We start from the raw sequence: 16105 nt of genomic DNA, 5'->3' as shown, positions 1-16105 counted from the left end.
CTTGCTGGATAGAGGAATCTTGGCTGTATAAGTCCTTGCTTTTCATCACATTGAATACTTCTTGCCAGTCCCTTCCTGCCTGCAAAGTGTCTTTCGAGAAATCAGCTGATAGTCTTATAGGCATCCCTTTGTAGGTAACTCTCTGCTTTTCTCTTGCTGCTTTTAAGATTCTCTCTTTATTTTGAATCTTTGGCATTTTAATTATGATGTGTCTTATTGTGGTCCTTTTTGGGCCTAGCTTGTTTGGACTCTCTGTGCCTCCTGGACTTGTATGTCTATTTCCTTCACCAAATTTGGGGAATTTTCCTTCATTGTTTTCTCACATAAGGTTTCAATTTCTTGCTCTTCTTCTTCTCCTTCTGGCACCTCTGTGGTTTGTATATTGGCACATTTAAAGTTGTCACAGAGATTCCAAAGCCTCTCCTCATTTTTTTCAATTCTTGCTTCCTCATTCTGTACTGGTTGACTGTTTTTTTCTTCCTTATGTTCCAAATCATTGATTTGAATCCTGGTTTCCTTCCCTTCACCACTAGTTTTGTGTGGATTTTCCTTTGTTTCATTTAGCATAGCCTTCTCTTCTTCCCTTATGTGTGTGCCATACTTAAGGATACCTGTCAAGCCTGTGAGCATCTTTATCACCAGTGTTTTGAACTCTGTGTCTCTTAGGTTGACTATCTCCTCATTTGTTAGATTGGCTACCTTCTCATCGCTTAGTTCTCCCAATGGAACCTAAATACGTCCTCCCCTTTGAGCCATATTTTTCTGTCTCCTCATCTTGACAGGCTCTTGTATTTGTTTGCCTCTGTGTCTTAGGTAGAGCTGTCACTCCTGTCATGTTGTAAGGGGTGGAGCCTTAGGTATTCATCAGTACAGGTGACCCATTTCACCACATTGTGGTGCTGTATGTGGGGGAGGGGTCTGAGGGGGAACATTGCCACTTGCTCAGTACTCACTCCTTTTCCAGGCACTTCTCCCACTTCTGTATGGGACTGGCATCTCTCTAGATGTTGCCCTAGCCATCATCGCCAGAGTGGAAGGGGAATGTTGTCTGCGGATGTTCTAGGACTGTGGGGGCCCTTCAAACAAGCAGACTCTAATGAGAGACAGGCAGTTTCTTCCTCCACCCCAACTCCCACTGGTTTGCACAGTCAGAAGCAATGAAGCTTGATTTTCCCCAGAACCGGGACCATGAGGTGCACGGTCTGGTCTGGTGCTGGGAGTGCTCTCCAGGTGTCTCTCTCAGCTTTTTAAAACATGAGACTGCACTTTCCACTGGCCTGCTGCTGTTGCCACTGCTGTTGCCATCACACCGCATCCTCTCCACCCCAGCTCTGCCCCTCCTACCTGTCTAGATGAGTATTTCTTCTTTTTATCTTTGTTTGTTGGACTTCCACGCAGCTCGATTTTCTGGAACTCTGGTTGTCTTTAGTTTTGAGGTAGTTGTATTCCTTCTTAGTTGTGGAGGGAGATGTAGCATGTCTGTCTAGGCCTAGTCTTGGCTGGAAGTCCAAAACTCATCTTTTTAAAAGATGAAAGATGGAGTATTCTCCCGCCCCCCTTTTTTATTTCTTGGATACCTGTTATGCAACAGAGTCAAATAAAATTAAGAAATGTAGGATATTGTTTTGTGCGGTATAGGAAATTGTAACCGCTGCACAAGCCAGGCCTGAAAAGGAGCCTGTAAGACTTGACCAAAAATGGGAAGCAGCTGGTGGCATGCTCCAAATATCACACCACTGGTCATGTGCTAGGGGGAAGAAATAAGAATGCAATGTATTTTTTGAGGTCTGTCCTGCTTTATCCAGCTTTAGATCTCTAATAGTAGGATGTTTAACTATCAACAGAATGTTTAACTCAAGGAGTATAATCCAATCTTTTGCCATGTGCTCTGATGCCAGAAAGTCTAACCAATTGTTACAATGTGTTGATCTATGTTGGCCCTGGCTGGTTTGGCTCAGTGGATTGAGCGTCGGCCTGCGAGCTAAGTGTCGCTGGTTCGATCTTCCAGTCAGGGTACATCAGAGAAGGAAAACTCTGACTCCAAAAAACCTCCGCTGCCTTACGGCATACCTCTTCAGGGGAAAGGCTAAGGGAGTAAACCCCGACAGAAAATCCAGAGCTGGAGTCCCTAAGGCGGTTTGACGCTGTAGTCAACACCAGCAACTCCTGCGGCGCACCTGAAGCCAAGCTGTATTGACTCCGTCTTTCCCTTGGACCCTTCAGCTGCGAAGAGAGGGGGGGTCTGCTGCATGGGCAACAGCAGACCCTCCATATCACCCTGCCCAGGCTCTGTAGCTTCAGCTTCACTGGAGAGGACACTCCAGCGTCATCGCAAGATGTCGATTCAACACGGGAGGAGACAGATACCGTGTCACTCCCGAGTCGGACTGCACAGCCATTCTCGGCAGTGCAGATAGCAGATAGACTCTTAAGAAGCTACACCATCGTCTCTTGAGACAGACGGCTGCCGACGATGACGATTGATCTATGTCCCTCTTTGATAATCTTCTTTATGGTTGGGTAAAGAGTTGCTTTCACAAGCCAAGCATTTCTGTAAGTAGCTAACTCAATAAAAGATCTACTGAGAAAGGAATCAGCAGCATTCTCCTCTGAGGGGTCCTCTTCCTTCCTCCCCAGGTCATTTGTCTCTGGGTCAATTTCTTCATCTGTGATTGGGGGACTGTGAGTCCAGGAAGCCCCACATAAAAATAGATTATAATATTCAGGGAATTATTAATTCATTTTTGAAAATACATTTTCATATATTTCCTTACAATAGCACAATTATTTTCTTGAATTCGTGATTAAGTTATATAGTCTACTTACTAAAAATTTAATGGAAATAATTTCTTGAACGATACTTTTCAAACATTTAAAAAATAAGTATAAAAATAAAATAAAGTTCATGAAAAGGGGGAAAGAACTTCTATGTCAGAGTAAGTTGAAGATTTTGCCTACCATCACACCACCCACTGCACTTTGGTCTAAATGTGGATTTTGTGGGAGAGCCACTAAACCACACAAATAGAATTATGTCTCCTCTGCACACTGCACCTATAAGCTTCAGCAATTGCCTATCTCTAGTGCTGTTAAAGGAGGGGCACTATAATAAACATAATTTTATTTCCCCCTTCCATTCTTTACAGAAGAGGATAAAATCAATTATCTTTTGACCTGCAAAAAACAGTGGATTTTCCCTGCAGTCACCTACCAAGGCTAGAGATTTACCATGGCTCCTTTGTGATATCCTTCCAGGGGCTGCTACTCATGGACTAGTCTATGCAAATAGTACTCCTTGGGGTTGTCCAGAGCCAATGTGTACAAACATGTGTGGCTTCCCTAATGGGAAACCCTCCCTGTCTGCCGAATACACTTGAGTTCCTATGAGCATTCCCACCCCTTGGAGAGGCAGTGCTTCACCCACTAGAATTTCCTTCTATATTTTGGTTTCTTTTGCAGTTTCAAGCTTTGGCCTAAATATGATGTTTATACATATCCATTTGGGTATAATTTAGGGTTAAACACCCGTGTCCAGAACAGGTCCTAGTATGACTATCTAGGGACTGCCTGGATGGAGAATTGAATTTTCTTGGAAGCTATTTTCAGGGAGGATGGAGGGAAGAGTAGTAGGTGTAAGAGGAATAGTTAATGAAAGTGTCACTTATTTTCCGTAATATATGTTACATTAGCAAAATATTTCATCTAATTAATGAAGAGAATACATTCTAACAGGTATATCCATCCATTCATTTATTCAAAAAATATAATGGAATGATTGTGGTGTTCTGGGCACTCAGTAGTGAGCCAGACATGACCTTTGCACACATGGGGTTTCTCTTGGTATAAGTACACAGACAATAATCAAACACAGTGTGCTACAGGCTGTGGCAGAGGTATTAGGGAATGGCCTGAGAGCTCCTAGAAAGGGCAGGTAATCTATTCTGGAGGCGATTCAGGGTGGTAAAAGGATTCCAGAGGTAACTATATTTCAGCTCCAACCTGAAGAGTATAGAAAAGTTTGTTACCTGTGGGCAGGGCAGGAGCTAGGGGGTAGGAAAGGTGTAGGGGAGGAGCATTGTATTGGAGAGGAGGAAGACTATTCTAAGAAAAATGACCAAGATGGCCCTGGTCAGGTGGCTGAGTTGGTGGTAGCATTGTCCCATACACCAAAAAGTTGCGGGTTCCATTCCCAGTCAGGGCACATACCTAGGTTGAGGGTTTGATCTCTGGTCTGGGTACATATGGGAAGCAATTGATCACTATTTCTCTCTCACATCTATGTTTCTCACATTGATGTTTACCTCTCTCCCTCTCCTTCCTCCTTCCTTCCTCTGTCTCTAAAATCAATACACATATCCTTGAGTGAGGATTTAAAACAGAAAGAAGGAAAAATAAAGGACCAAGATTATAGTGCAAATTAGAGTGTGATGATGGGGTATGATATTCAATCAGTATTTCTAACTGTCTAATGTGAGCCAATACTTGTTAGATAAATAACAAATAAGATTTGGATCTTGTCCAGATGAGACCACAGATAATGAAGTTAGTAACAAAAACATCATCATATATGTAACACATGTTATATTAAGATTTATAAAGCCAAGGGGGTTATTAATTCTGTTGGCAGAAATGTCTCTAGAGTAGACATGAGGGGTAGGATTGCAAAATGCAGGTGCCTTCCCTGTCTCATCTCCTGTGAACTCTGCACACCATAGCATAGCCCTACAATCAGAATTCCATTGTTTCTCTTCTAGGCCCCTTCTTCTAAAAGTTTTGTTCCTAGTTGATTTGTTCATCAGTGAGTGTCACAGAGTTAGGTTTCTGGAACTCAGACACTTGATTTTAAATATTTTATAAGTTGAGCTACCACCCAGGCCATCTGTGACTGACTAGAAAGATCAATAGCAGTGAACTTCTCAAGTTGCAAATGTAAGTTTATAACTTACATCTAAGATTATAAGTGAAGACATAGTGACCAAACAAAGGAAAATGAAGTTCAGCAATCTCTCTCTCTCCATTTAGGTAGCATGACTACAGCAGATGTGTTGAGTCAATGCTTTTTGCTGGATATGGTGGCAAAATCCTTAGCTTCTCACTCGACTATAGCTTTGATCACTCACAGAGGATAGCTCTAAGCCTTGCTTATAGTAGAGAGTCAATAAATATTTGTGAAATCAATACTAGTTTCCAAGTAAATGATGCCAGAAAAATTTCAGACTGCAGACATTTGGACAACTCCTTTTCCTGTGTTCCTTATCCTAGGCAATAAAAGCATTGAACAGGGAAGTGATGCTCATCACAAGTATGAGAGCGGTCCCCCCAAAACATGGAATTTATTTATAAAAATTGTGTATTTATTCTTAAACTTTTAAACTTCAATCACCTTTAAAGTACATTTCATTTGATGCAATACACATATTGGGGTGTTTTCTTCATTGCTCAGAAACAATTTTTAAACTCATTGATTTTTATATCGTTTAGTGCTTCTGCCATTTTTTTTTTTTTTTTTTTTTTTGCACCTCTCCCATGTCCCTTTGGGGATTATTTTTTTCATCCAGGGAAATAAACAAAAAAAAGCGACTCCAAGTGAGATCAGCTAAATAGGGAGGGTGGGCATGGGGGTCATGCCATTTTTGGTAAAAAATGAACACTCAGCACAATGTGGACAGGTGTGTTATAAATCACCCATCATGAAGAGGGCAAATACATTGAAAGGATCTTCATAAAAAATTCACTGAGGCCAAATGCCACCTCTCACAACAATGCCAGCTGGTACATTGACTAATACAGATGGGTTTCTAGGACACTCAACTAGCGGAGGAAGCCTGTACCACCAGGAGCCTGCCCTCCAGAAGATAATTCCGGGTTTCTTTGGGTCCCCCCTCATACATTGGCCAAGGGTCCAGTGGGAGAACAGCTATACAGATGCTTCCCAAGGCAAAATGCAATAAATGGAAGGGTTACTGCTGGTCTTAGGAAGAAACTCAATAACCTAGTTTCTAGATATCATTGTAATAATATTAATCTTTTTAGAAACTTACTTTGAACAAAATCAAAGTGGTTCAATTCATCAAACTAGAGTAGTATTTGTTCCATGAAGCAACACAAATTCCTACCTAAAATTTAGCTAAAATTTCAAAAGAAATTGCTGATGAAATTGAACCATGCATATACACTCAAGGGTTTAAATCTTCAATTTTTAGAAGCAATGAAAGTTTAATCATGATAGTGTTTTTAGAGCTGCAAAAATAAGAGGATAATTTTGGTTGGTATTTGTATTTTGTTTTGTTTTTTTAAACATACTTATTGCTATATTTCTTTTCAGATTTAAGAAACTAATTTCCTTTTCATGCTTTGTAAAATAATAAGAAGGCAGTTACAATGCTACCAGCATCTTAAGATCCCTTTCAAAGGCCCAGGACCATGTAGTTTGTTGCTATGGCACACAATTGCCCTCAGTTCTACATGGGCTGGGCTAGAAGACTCAGTCCTAAAAACAAAATCACTCCTAGGATTTTAATCACGACACTGACCCAAAAGGCTGCCCTGGGATCCCAGTTCCTACAGGTCCCTCAGTTGCTAACCCATCTAGCCAACATCTGGAGATCTGGGATGGCAGTGCAACAAGGTGGATTTCCCTGGGCTCCCAGGCTGTGCCTCTGTGGTCCAATAGGCCTTCTCCTTCACACTGTGCCTTTTCCTCCCACTGCTTGCTGTGTTGGCCCATATGTTCCTCTTCCCCACAGCTGGGGCTGTTTTCCTTCTCATCAATGGAAAATTGTAGGATGAGGAAACACAAGCAATGCCTATTTCTCTCTATGGATCTGCTTTAAAATATGACTTTTGTGCATTTGCTTCTGTCACCTTAATTGCTGCAAATTGAATTGAGCCTATCCTCCAGACGGGCAGTTAGCACAGGCAATGCAGCTGAAGAGCTCTAATCAGATCACAGCCCGAGGCCCTCAGGCTTCCTGGCATGTACGTGAGGAGCCTACTGCTCTCCCCACCACGGCAGCTTTTTCTCAAGTGGAGATACTATTGTTATTAGATGGCTGTAGGTTTATGTGAGAAATTAGTCTTATGAAAACATATACTAAATGATTAAATAGCATAAGGTAAAATCCCCAAATAATATGAGTTTCAGGAATCAAGTCTTAATGACTGCTAATACTTCATTATGCTGTATACAAAAAGTTACACTAAAATGAACTCCTTTGTTTCTGTTTAACTCTACCACTCCTTTATAAGCTTCACTCACTGCTTTTTTTCATTTCATTCATTGGTGTTCTCTTGCTTTGTATTGATACTTTTTCTAAGAACTTAACCAAAGAGTATGAAATTCATACACTTAAAAAAAAAAGCTTCAAAATCACTTCTGCCACCTGTCAAATTGGAAAGCTAGGGAGAAACTGAGGAAATTATGAATCGATATGGGTGCTGGCCAGGGAGCTGACAGTGCAGGAGAAAGGGGAGGCTGGGCCAAACTGTAGAGCAGGGAGTGTGGACTAGGGATTCCTAGTTCAATTTTCACCTACTCTAAATTAAAATCCTGGCCCAGAGATGTTACATTAATCACCCAAGAGACAGTATTTATTTAATCACTTATTTGACAAATACCTAGCAATTGCTTGCTTCCTGTCTCGAACAGCTTCTAAAATGGAGCGCAAGATGCTCATAGCTTTTGGACATCATTTTGTCCCTCCCTCTACCCTTTACCTGCTAATTCTTGATTTGTCACTTAAGATTTAGCTCAAAAGATTCTGTTTCTTCCTGAAGCTATTTCTGACTTAGAAGAGTCCCATATTGTGTGCCCCATGTACTGTGTTTATGCCCCAAGTACATAGCCAAATTCGTGGCAGACTTCTAGCAAATACAAAGTGTCTTATGATATGTCTTTCGTGAAATGATTCTTATCTATATAATTTGTTTTAGTCCCTTTTCATCATTTATTTATTTTTTTAATCCTGTGGTTGTCTCTAATATATTTTTAGGGAGGTGGTGGTAGTATTACAAAATAATATTAGGGTCCATATTGCATTTCTACTTCCCCTCTTGCAGACCACAAGCTCTTTGAGGGTGAAATCAATGTATTCTGGTTAACATGGTGGTAAGACAGGACTAAAATAAGTGGTGAGGCTAAAATTGTATGGTGAGGCCAGACTGTAAGTGGCTTTGTCTGTCAAGTGTAAAAGAACTGAGTTGAACCAAAAGCAGTGAGTAGCTTTCTGGGCTGGCCTGATCAAACCTGTGCTTTAAAGAAACAGTTCTATTCCAAAATGCTTATGAACCTGGGCATGTAGAGTTCTTTGGCTACCATGTCTGACCTGTGGTCTCACTTATTCACATCTTTTTCCCACGCTAAATTATGTCAAAACAGAAATGTGCAGAAAACACAGATTTGCAGTTAATCACAAAGCTAATATCTGTGTAACTGCCACCCAGCCCAAGATATGAAATATTACCAGAATGCCAGAAGTCTCCTTGGCCTCTTCTAAATAACTTCCCCTTCACTTCCCTCTCATGTAATCTACTTTCTATAATAATATTTTCTTGGTTTTCCTTATATTTTTACCCTAGATTTTACATTTTTAAATACCACAAGTTTAGTTTTGTCTTTTATTTTTAACCTTATTTTAAAAGGAATCATATTGATTATGTTCTTATGTTTCTGGCTTCTTCACAATTTTGTCTGTGATATTCATCCTTTCCTAAAGTTTTCCTGCATTCCCCTTAGGTAAATTGGACACTCTCCTGTGACTTCAGCCACACTGGTAACTGTTATTGCAGCAGAGGTGAAAACAGCATTTTCAAGAATCTGCTAGACATTTTCACCTACAAGTATCATAGGCATGTCTAAATCAATATATCATCAGATGAACTCAAGGTCCTTTCAATGTTCAGTCTTGCTTCCCCTCCCGACCTCTCTGAACTGATTTACCAACTAAGCTAGTTGGCATTGATTTTTCCCTCTTTCACTCCCTTCTCCTTGCACATTGACCATAATTCCTTCTTTAAGCAGCTCTCCAATCCATTTCCTCTCCTCTTTCCCATTGCACCTGTCCTTTTGATCCTTCACATTCTCTTTCTCATTTCAATAGACTCCTAACTAGCTTTAGTTTTTCTTGCTTCTGTCTATGTATGTTTAAAGGCTAGAAGAGGAAGAGGAATGGAGGAAAAAGATCAAGAAGAAAACCAAGAAGGAGGATACAAGCCGAGGAAAAAAGAGATGCTGTCAAAAACTGCACAGGAGATATGGAGCGGTTTAGTCAATGGTGTAAAATTCTGCAGACCAGGCACCAAAACACAGCCTCCAGCCTCAGCAAATCTTAATGCTCCTCAGAAGACCTTATACTTGCCTTTTTCTCTTCTCACAGTCCCACCTTCAAACGTCACCACTTATTTCTTCAAATACCCTATTCCATTCTCTCCCAGTCATCATTAGAAAATAAATTTCTCTTCCACAACAACATTGGGAAAATAGAAGCTTGAATGAACTATTCAAACCACTCACACTCTTTCCTACTTCAACATACTCCCATTTTCATCCCTAGAAAACCATTGCTTTGCTTTCTGTCTCTAGAGCTTTGCACCTACCAGAAATTCCTTATATGTACATAGAATCATATGATATGTATAGTCTTTCCTGTCTGTTTTTTTCACATAGCATAATGTTTTTGAGGTTTATCCATGTTGTAGTGTATATCAAAGGAACATTTCTTCTCATTGGTGAATGATATTCCACGGTACATTTTGTTTGTTCATTTGCCAGTTTATGGCCACTTCGGTTATTTCCTCTCCTGGAACGCACCCCACTTCATTCCCAGGTATCCATCAGAAGCTACTGTGCTGCCCCAGTGAAATTTGAAAGACAAGGGGAAATGACACAAATTTGCTGATGCCCATGTCATAGGAAAGGCCGGTGTCTCTGACTCAGTAGTCTCCTATATTATCCAAACATCCATGGAAGTGTTATAGGATGAATTATTAGTTTGCACGTAGGGAAGAATATTCCTCAACCATGATAGTGAGTCCTCTAACTTTGTTCTTTATTATTTTTCCAAAATTTTATGACTACTAGGGCCTTTGATTCTTCTGCATCATGACTCTGCGACTGAGGAAGAGAGAAACTTTTTCTCTTAAGCAAATCCTTTCATCTGACTATAGATCTTATCTCCTGTGTGTCTTCTGGAATTTTGCTCCAAATGTAAGTACCTCTCACACAGATATCTCTTGCTTCTCCATCTGGTGGGCTCCTTCTCATCAACAAGTTAATGTGTTCTCAATGTGTCACCTTAAAATAATAAATAAGCCTCCATTCATGCTGTGTCCCTTTCCACCTCACTTTTATCTTTCTCTTTATAGTCAAGCTTCTAGAAAAACTAGACTATAATTCTAGTCCAAATCTAAGTATATGTTTTATTCACAAATAGCCAAATAAACTGCATAAAGAGATGTTTTTTAAAAATATCCACGTTGAAAAAAACAACCATATAAAATTAATGTTTAAGTTAAGCGAACATTGCCCAAGCGGACAAAATGTTACATTAAAAGTATTGGCATTTGCTTACATAGCAGCAGCATGAGATGGCAGGAAAATCATATGCTTTGGAATCTGACAAACTTAAGTCCAATCTCATTTAATTATTTTTGTTGTTGTTAGATACAATATAAACTTAGTGACCTAATAGTAGTTACTGGACCTCTGATCCATAGTTATCTGGTGTATAAAACGTGTATGTATCAAGGCCTGCCCTTTATATGTGTTGTAAGGATTAAATAAATTCATGCTTAGCACAATGCCTTGCCACAGCCAGTATCCCAGCAGGCATGTAAAAATGGCTCTCATTATAGTGACTAATTATCCTTTTTAGAAATCATATTTTATAAATTCTCACTTTAGACAATTACATCAATGACTGATTTTTGACACAACAGTCTTCACAAATTCAGATATGTTCTGAGTTTTGTTATCCAGAATATCAACCATGGTATAACTCTAGGAAGACTGGGGCAAAAAAAAGAAAAAAGAAAAACCTACCCTAAATTCTGTTTCTGAAATCTTTTTCTAATGACAATGTCCTCAAAATTTATTCATTTCAACCCAGAATTGTTGGAGTATAGGTAACTATTAGGATTGATATACTAGGACTTTGTCAGGTAATTAACAGGCTAAATGCAGAGTCCCCAGACATAACCACTACTTTTCTTGCATATTGATGAGTTGTCATTTTTAAAAAATACTTTCAATTTGGGGAAATAAAAAACAGTTTGTAGTCATATAACATGAGTTTCAAACCTCACTTTATAATTTACCAATTCCTTCAGCTTATGCTCTTGAACAATATGGAAATAATACCTCAAGAAAATTGAAGGGTGATTAAGTCAATTAAATACATATATAGCTTTGCAAAGGACCAACTACTATCTCATGAATTCTCCATAAATAAATAAATAAATAAATAAATAAATAAATAAATAAATAATAGTTCATTTTCTTGGAAATTATTTGAAAGGGAAAAAATGGATTTAATAAGAAAGATTGTAAGGCCATATGAGGAGAAAGAGACCAGAAGACGGTCTGGTTGCCTAATTTGGAAAGATCACTCACCTTTACTCAATCTCAGTTTCCACATCTGTATAGTGGGGACAATACTTTCCACCCCTCTTGCCCCAAAGGGCTGACGTAAAAGAGGAAAATCCACTATTGTTTGTAAAAGGACTTTAAAAACTCTATGTATTTGTGGATGAAAAAGGTGTTCTCTAATAAATCTTAATGGAAGTAACTTTACAGAGTGATCTGATCATAAATTTCTAACTGGGCAGGTTATGGTGGTCATTTACACCCCAGGGCTATATAATGTTTATATTCACCTTAAATAATTCCTACACATTGTCTTTGTGCACCTAAATTAACATACCTTTGAAATGCCCCCTTTTCAGACCCCTTGGAAGCATAACCACCCTCAAGAGAACACAAAACCTTGTTAACTATGCTGTAATCCAGTCACAGAGATTTCCTGCCTTGCTTTCTCCCATTTTGTAATCTACCTTACATCCCCTCCTTAATTCCAAATACATATACTGCAAACTCATTCTGAGAAGCATTTTTCTCAGTCTGCTGAGATCTCACTTTTAGGTGTGTTCTTTGTTTGGTTCAATTAAACTCTAATAAGTTTTTACATTGGCAATTGAATTTTTGCTCTCAGCAATGGTGGGGGAGACAATTTTCTGGAAAGAACTGTAAAAACAAGCTACGTACAATAATTCTTAAAAATATATTTGAAGATATCGGAGTTACCAAGGAAGTCAAGTTGTCAGGAGCCAAGATCCAGGAGAGAAGAAAAACTAAGCAAAGCTAACGTCTGATGCCTCTTCTTTCCCTTTAAAGACATTTGCTGATTCTAAATCAGCAGCTGACAGGCTGTAGCTGAACAAAGCTTCTGGCACCTCATAGGGTGGAGAGAACAGAAGTTGGCATTTAGGGTCTATCAAGGAAGGGGGTAGGGTGCTGGCAAAATCCCCTGGCTTAAATTGGGACCCTTAAAGAGCAAAAAACCCTGTGAATAAGATTGACAAGAAATAGATCTGCCTTTGGAAAGCCCAGCTTTGAATCAGCCCAATACATGATTGAATGAAAGTGATATGTTTCTCACCTTAACTCCCTGCTTGAACAACAAAAATAATTCTGCTCTTTTGGAAGGTAACAACATCTAAAGCCATAAATTTTAAGACCTTTTATACATAATGTTTGGCTTTTGAACAGCATAATCAGGGAAGCAAAAACATAAGGAGAAAATTGAAAAAACGAGGCAATTTTAAAATCCACAATTGATACTGGAGTTAGACAAAAATCAGGGACAATAGTATCTGTTTGAAAATTTTAATTGGAAATCATAAGGTTGCTACTAAATTAGTTGCCTTAAAAAACAACCATTTTCTAAAAACAAAACAAAACTCAAAAACATACTCTTAAAAAGCAAACAACCTCACACCTTGTTCACTTAAAAAGTCCAATAAATATCTAAGAGTTGTGACTAGAGCATGATGAAGAGAAAAACCTCTGGAGCTTTCTTTTAAAGATTTTATTTATTTATTTATTTATTTGTTTGTTTATTTTTAGAGAGTGGGAAGGGAGGGAGAAAGAGCGAGAGAAACATCGATGTGAGAGAATCATCAATCTGTTGCCTCTCGCACGCCCCCATCTGGGAACCTGGCCTGAAATCCAGGCATGTGCCCTGACAGGGAATCAAAATGCGACCTTTCAGTTCATAGTCCGGTGTTCAATTCACTGAGCCACACCAGCCAGGGCTACTTATTTATTTTTAGAGAGAGGGGAAGGGAGGGAGAAAGAGAAGGAGAGAGACATCAATGTGAAAGAGTAAAATCAACCAGTCACTCTCCTATACACCCCAACTGGGGATGGAACCTGCAACCCAGGCGTGTGCCCTGACCGGGAATCAAACCAGCGACCTTCTGTTTTGTGGAATAATGCCAAACCAACTGAGCCACTTTGGTCAGGGCTGGAGCTTTCTTTTTCATATGACATCGTAACTTTGTAGAGGTTTTTTTCTAGAGGAGGTTTTTTTGTAGAGGGGATTTTCTTGTACACACACACAAAAAAATCATTAATTTTATTCCAAAACTTATAATCAATTATCCTAAACAATTTACTATTTATATTCTACATGAAATGGCAGATCCCACTTGGATTTTTCCTATGTTTAGTTCTTTAAAAGCACCACAAAATAGATCTTTTATGTTAATAAAATACAACCATTTTGACTATAATGTGCTAACATGATTATCTTTTCATCAATTGCTCCATTAGTTCATTCATTAAATACCATTAAGGCCATCATTAGACCAGGGATGAGTTTTCATCATCACAATTAAATAAACTTGGTTTTTGCCCTAAGTACAAGGAAAAGAAAGTATATTATTATTTTAACTCTCAAGAAAGGAAGCAATACGTGAATAATAATGCAGGATATATTTTCAGCTTGATATAATTTTAAAGATAACTGTAGAATTAAGTAATTTAATGGAGAAGCCCAGTTCATCTCAGTTATGGCAACAGATACACAGATGACAACATTCACAGGGAAAAACAGTCTCTTGTCTAAAATCACTAAGTTTACAGAGTGGTTGAGTGCTTTACTGGCTGCCTGCCATTCTTTAGATATATTCTGTTAATTCCAAATATCTCATCCATTTTCTCTGTAGATGAAATTTATCAACAGCATTTAGTTTTTCATTTTTGCCTAAACCTGGATTAACTATCCCATCAAAATCAACTAGCTGCAATATGAGAAACCCAAAATTCTTTCATGAAGGAAAGATTGGGAAAAAGGAAAGGAAAGAGAGGCCTAATCCTAAAATACTTTGAACAAATAGAGGTAGATAGTTACATAGCAAGTGCTATTGGTAGATAATAGCTTCAGTGTGACATCCTGGTCCTACAATTACTTACAATGGAAAAACATGAGATTTTGCTCTGATAGACTGTAGTTAGCAGAGAAATACATAAGTTCTCCTTTGAGAGACTTCATGGCTACAAAGCCAGCAGGATCTAACTACAAAATTGGCTCTAAATGTACCTAAAGAAGGAATATGTTCATGAAAGAATCAGCTAAGAGGTGTTGAAAAGGAGCCACTATTGGCAAATTTTGGCAACATTCAAATAAACTAGTCCAGAAGGGTCTTCATTAAGCATGGGAACATGACGGTTTTAGAACAAGACTATCCTTATATAATCAGAGTGATCAGACTGTCTCAGATCAGAGATAAAGTAGATAAGAGTGTCTCAGTTTCCTTAGCATCATAGAGCTTTAAATTTGTTCTGAGGTTCAGAGAAGTTAAGCAAATCACTCTAGGTTAGTTATTTGTCCCTTACGTTATCATCTGGAACCTTGAGTATATTATCAGCTGATTGCCACAAGAAGTGTGTGTATACTTTAAAAAACTGATGCCCACTTCCCTCAGTTGATTCATTTATTTGCAGTGAATGAATATACTGTTGAAGATACATATGTAGCTCCAATCAAGCTCTACCATTTTGCTCCTTCTTACCTGAAGCTCCAAATCTGCACTGGGTAACATTAAAAACAGAACCTTTGAAAACCAATATAAATACTTTTTGAAGCTCTTGAAGAGGTAGCGAATTTAACTGGGTGGAGTTGGGGTGGGAATGAAGGGGAGACGTGCTCCTTTCCCAACACATTCTAAAACTATCACCCTTATATGTCTTCCTTGTCTGAGTCTACTCATCTTAGTGGTTGCTCATTCATTCATTCATTCATTCATTCAGTCAGTCAGCAAATATTTACTGAGAATTTACTGTGCTCCAGGAAGTTAGGATATATCAGCAGTTCCCTCAATCTCTATTCTGTCTGCAGTCCACATCTTTCTTAACCTATTTTTTTTAAACTAACGAGACCTTTACATCTGTGCATAGCTGCTTACTGTTTCTAATATATGCTTATCTAGTCCTTTGACTTCTTACAATTTTATTATTTTTTTTAATTACCCCAATGAACACAGCAAAGGGGTCCCAAAGGATCATCAGGGTAAACAGGGAATTCTCCTGAGAAGACAAGGAAGGTGAGAAAACTATGGAGACTTAAAACTTGTATCTCTTATGCAGTTTTCCAATATTACACTCAAGTTTCCTAGGCACACTCACGCCATCCTCAATCCTCTACCTCCAGTGATGAACACATGAACAGACAACTCAAATTGGTTATTACTGAATAGAGCCGAACATGCTTTTCTCTGCAACTTGGAGCTGTTTACACAGTCTCAGAGATAAAGTAGGCTTCAAAATAACCATTTGAAGAGCATTGATTTTTAAGTGTGTTTGGATCTTAACAGGGATTACTATTGCAACATATTTAACTTTCTATAATTTTCATCCAATGCTTTCTAACAAAATATTTTTATAAATCTTACTGTTTAGACTTAGTACAACTTTAGGAATTCTTTTTTTTTAATCGGGGAAATAATTTTTGCAAAAGTAAATAGATGTAGTGTTTCCCTTTTTGCTCACTAAGCATCCCAACTTTTTGTCCACTCACATCTTATCAGCTATCAGTCTCCTTCCATTCTA

At 38.6% G+C, this 16105-nt stretch overlaps 1 protein-coding gene across 1 annotated transcript in view; it reads right to left on the bottom strand.

Moving 5' to 3' along the window:
- Positions 1-16105, bottom strand: part of CAMK4 (calcium/calmodulin dependent protein kinase IV) — a 198875-nt gene that overhangs the window by 71094 nt on the left and 111676 nt on the right. The gene's annotated exons all lie outside the window — the stretch shown is intronic.

The sequence above is a fragment of the Furipterus horrens genome, unplaced genomic scaffold (assembly GCF_987537825.1).
Source record: "Furipterus horrens unplaced genomic scaffold, mFurHor1.1.pri manual_scaffold_5, whole genome shotgun sequence".
In the NCBI taxonomy this organism is placed as follows: Eukaryota; Metazoa; Chordata; class Mammalia; order Chiroptera; family Furipteridae; genus Furipterus; species Furipterus horrens.
Note: the sequence above shows the minus strand (reverse complement) of the source record. Positions and strands in the feature narration are given on the sequence as shown.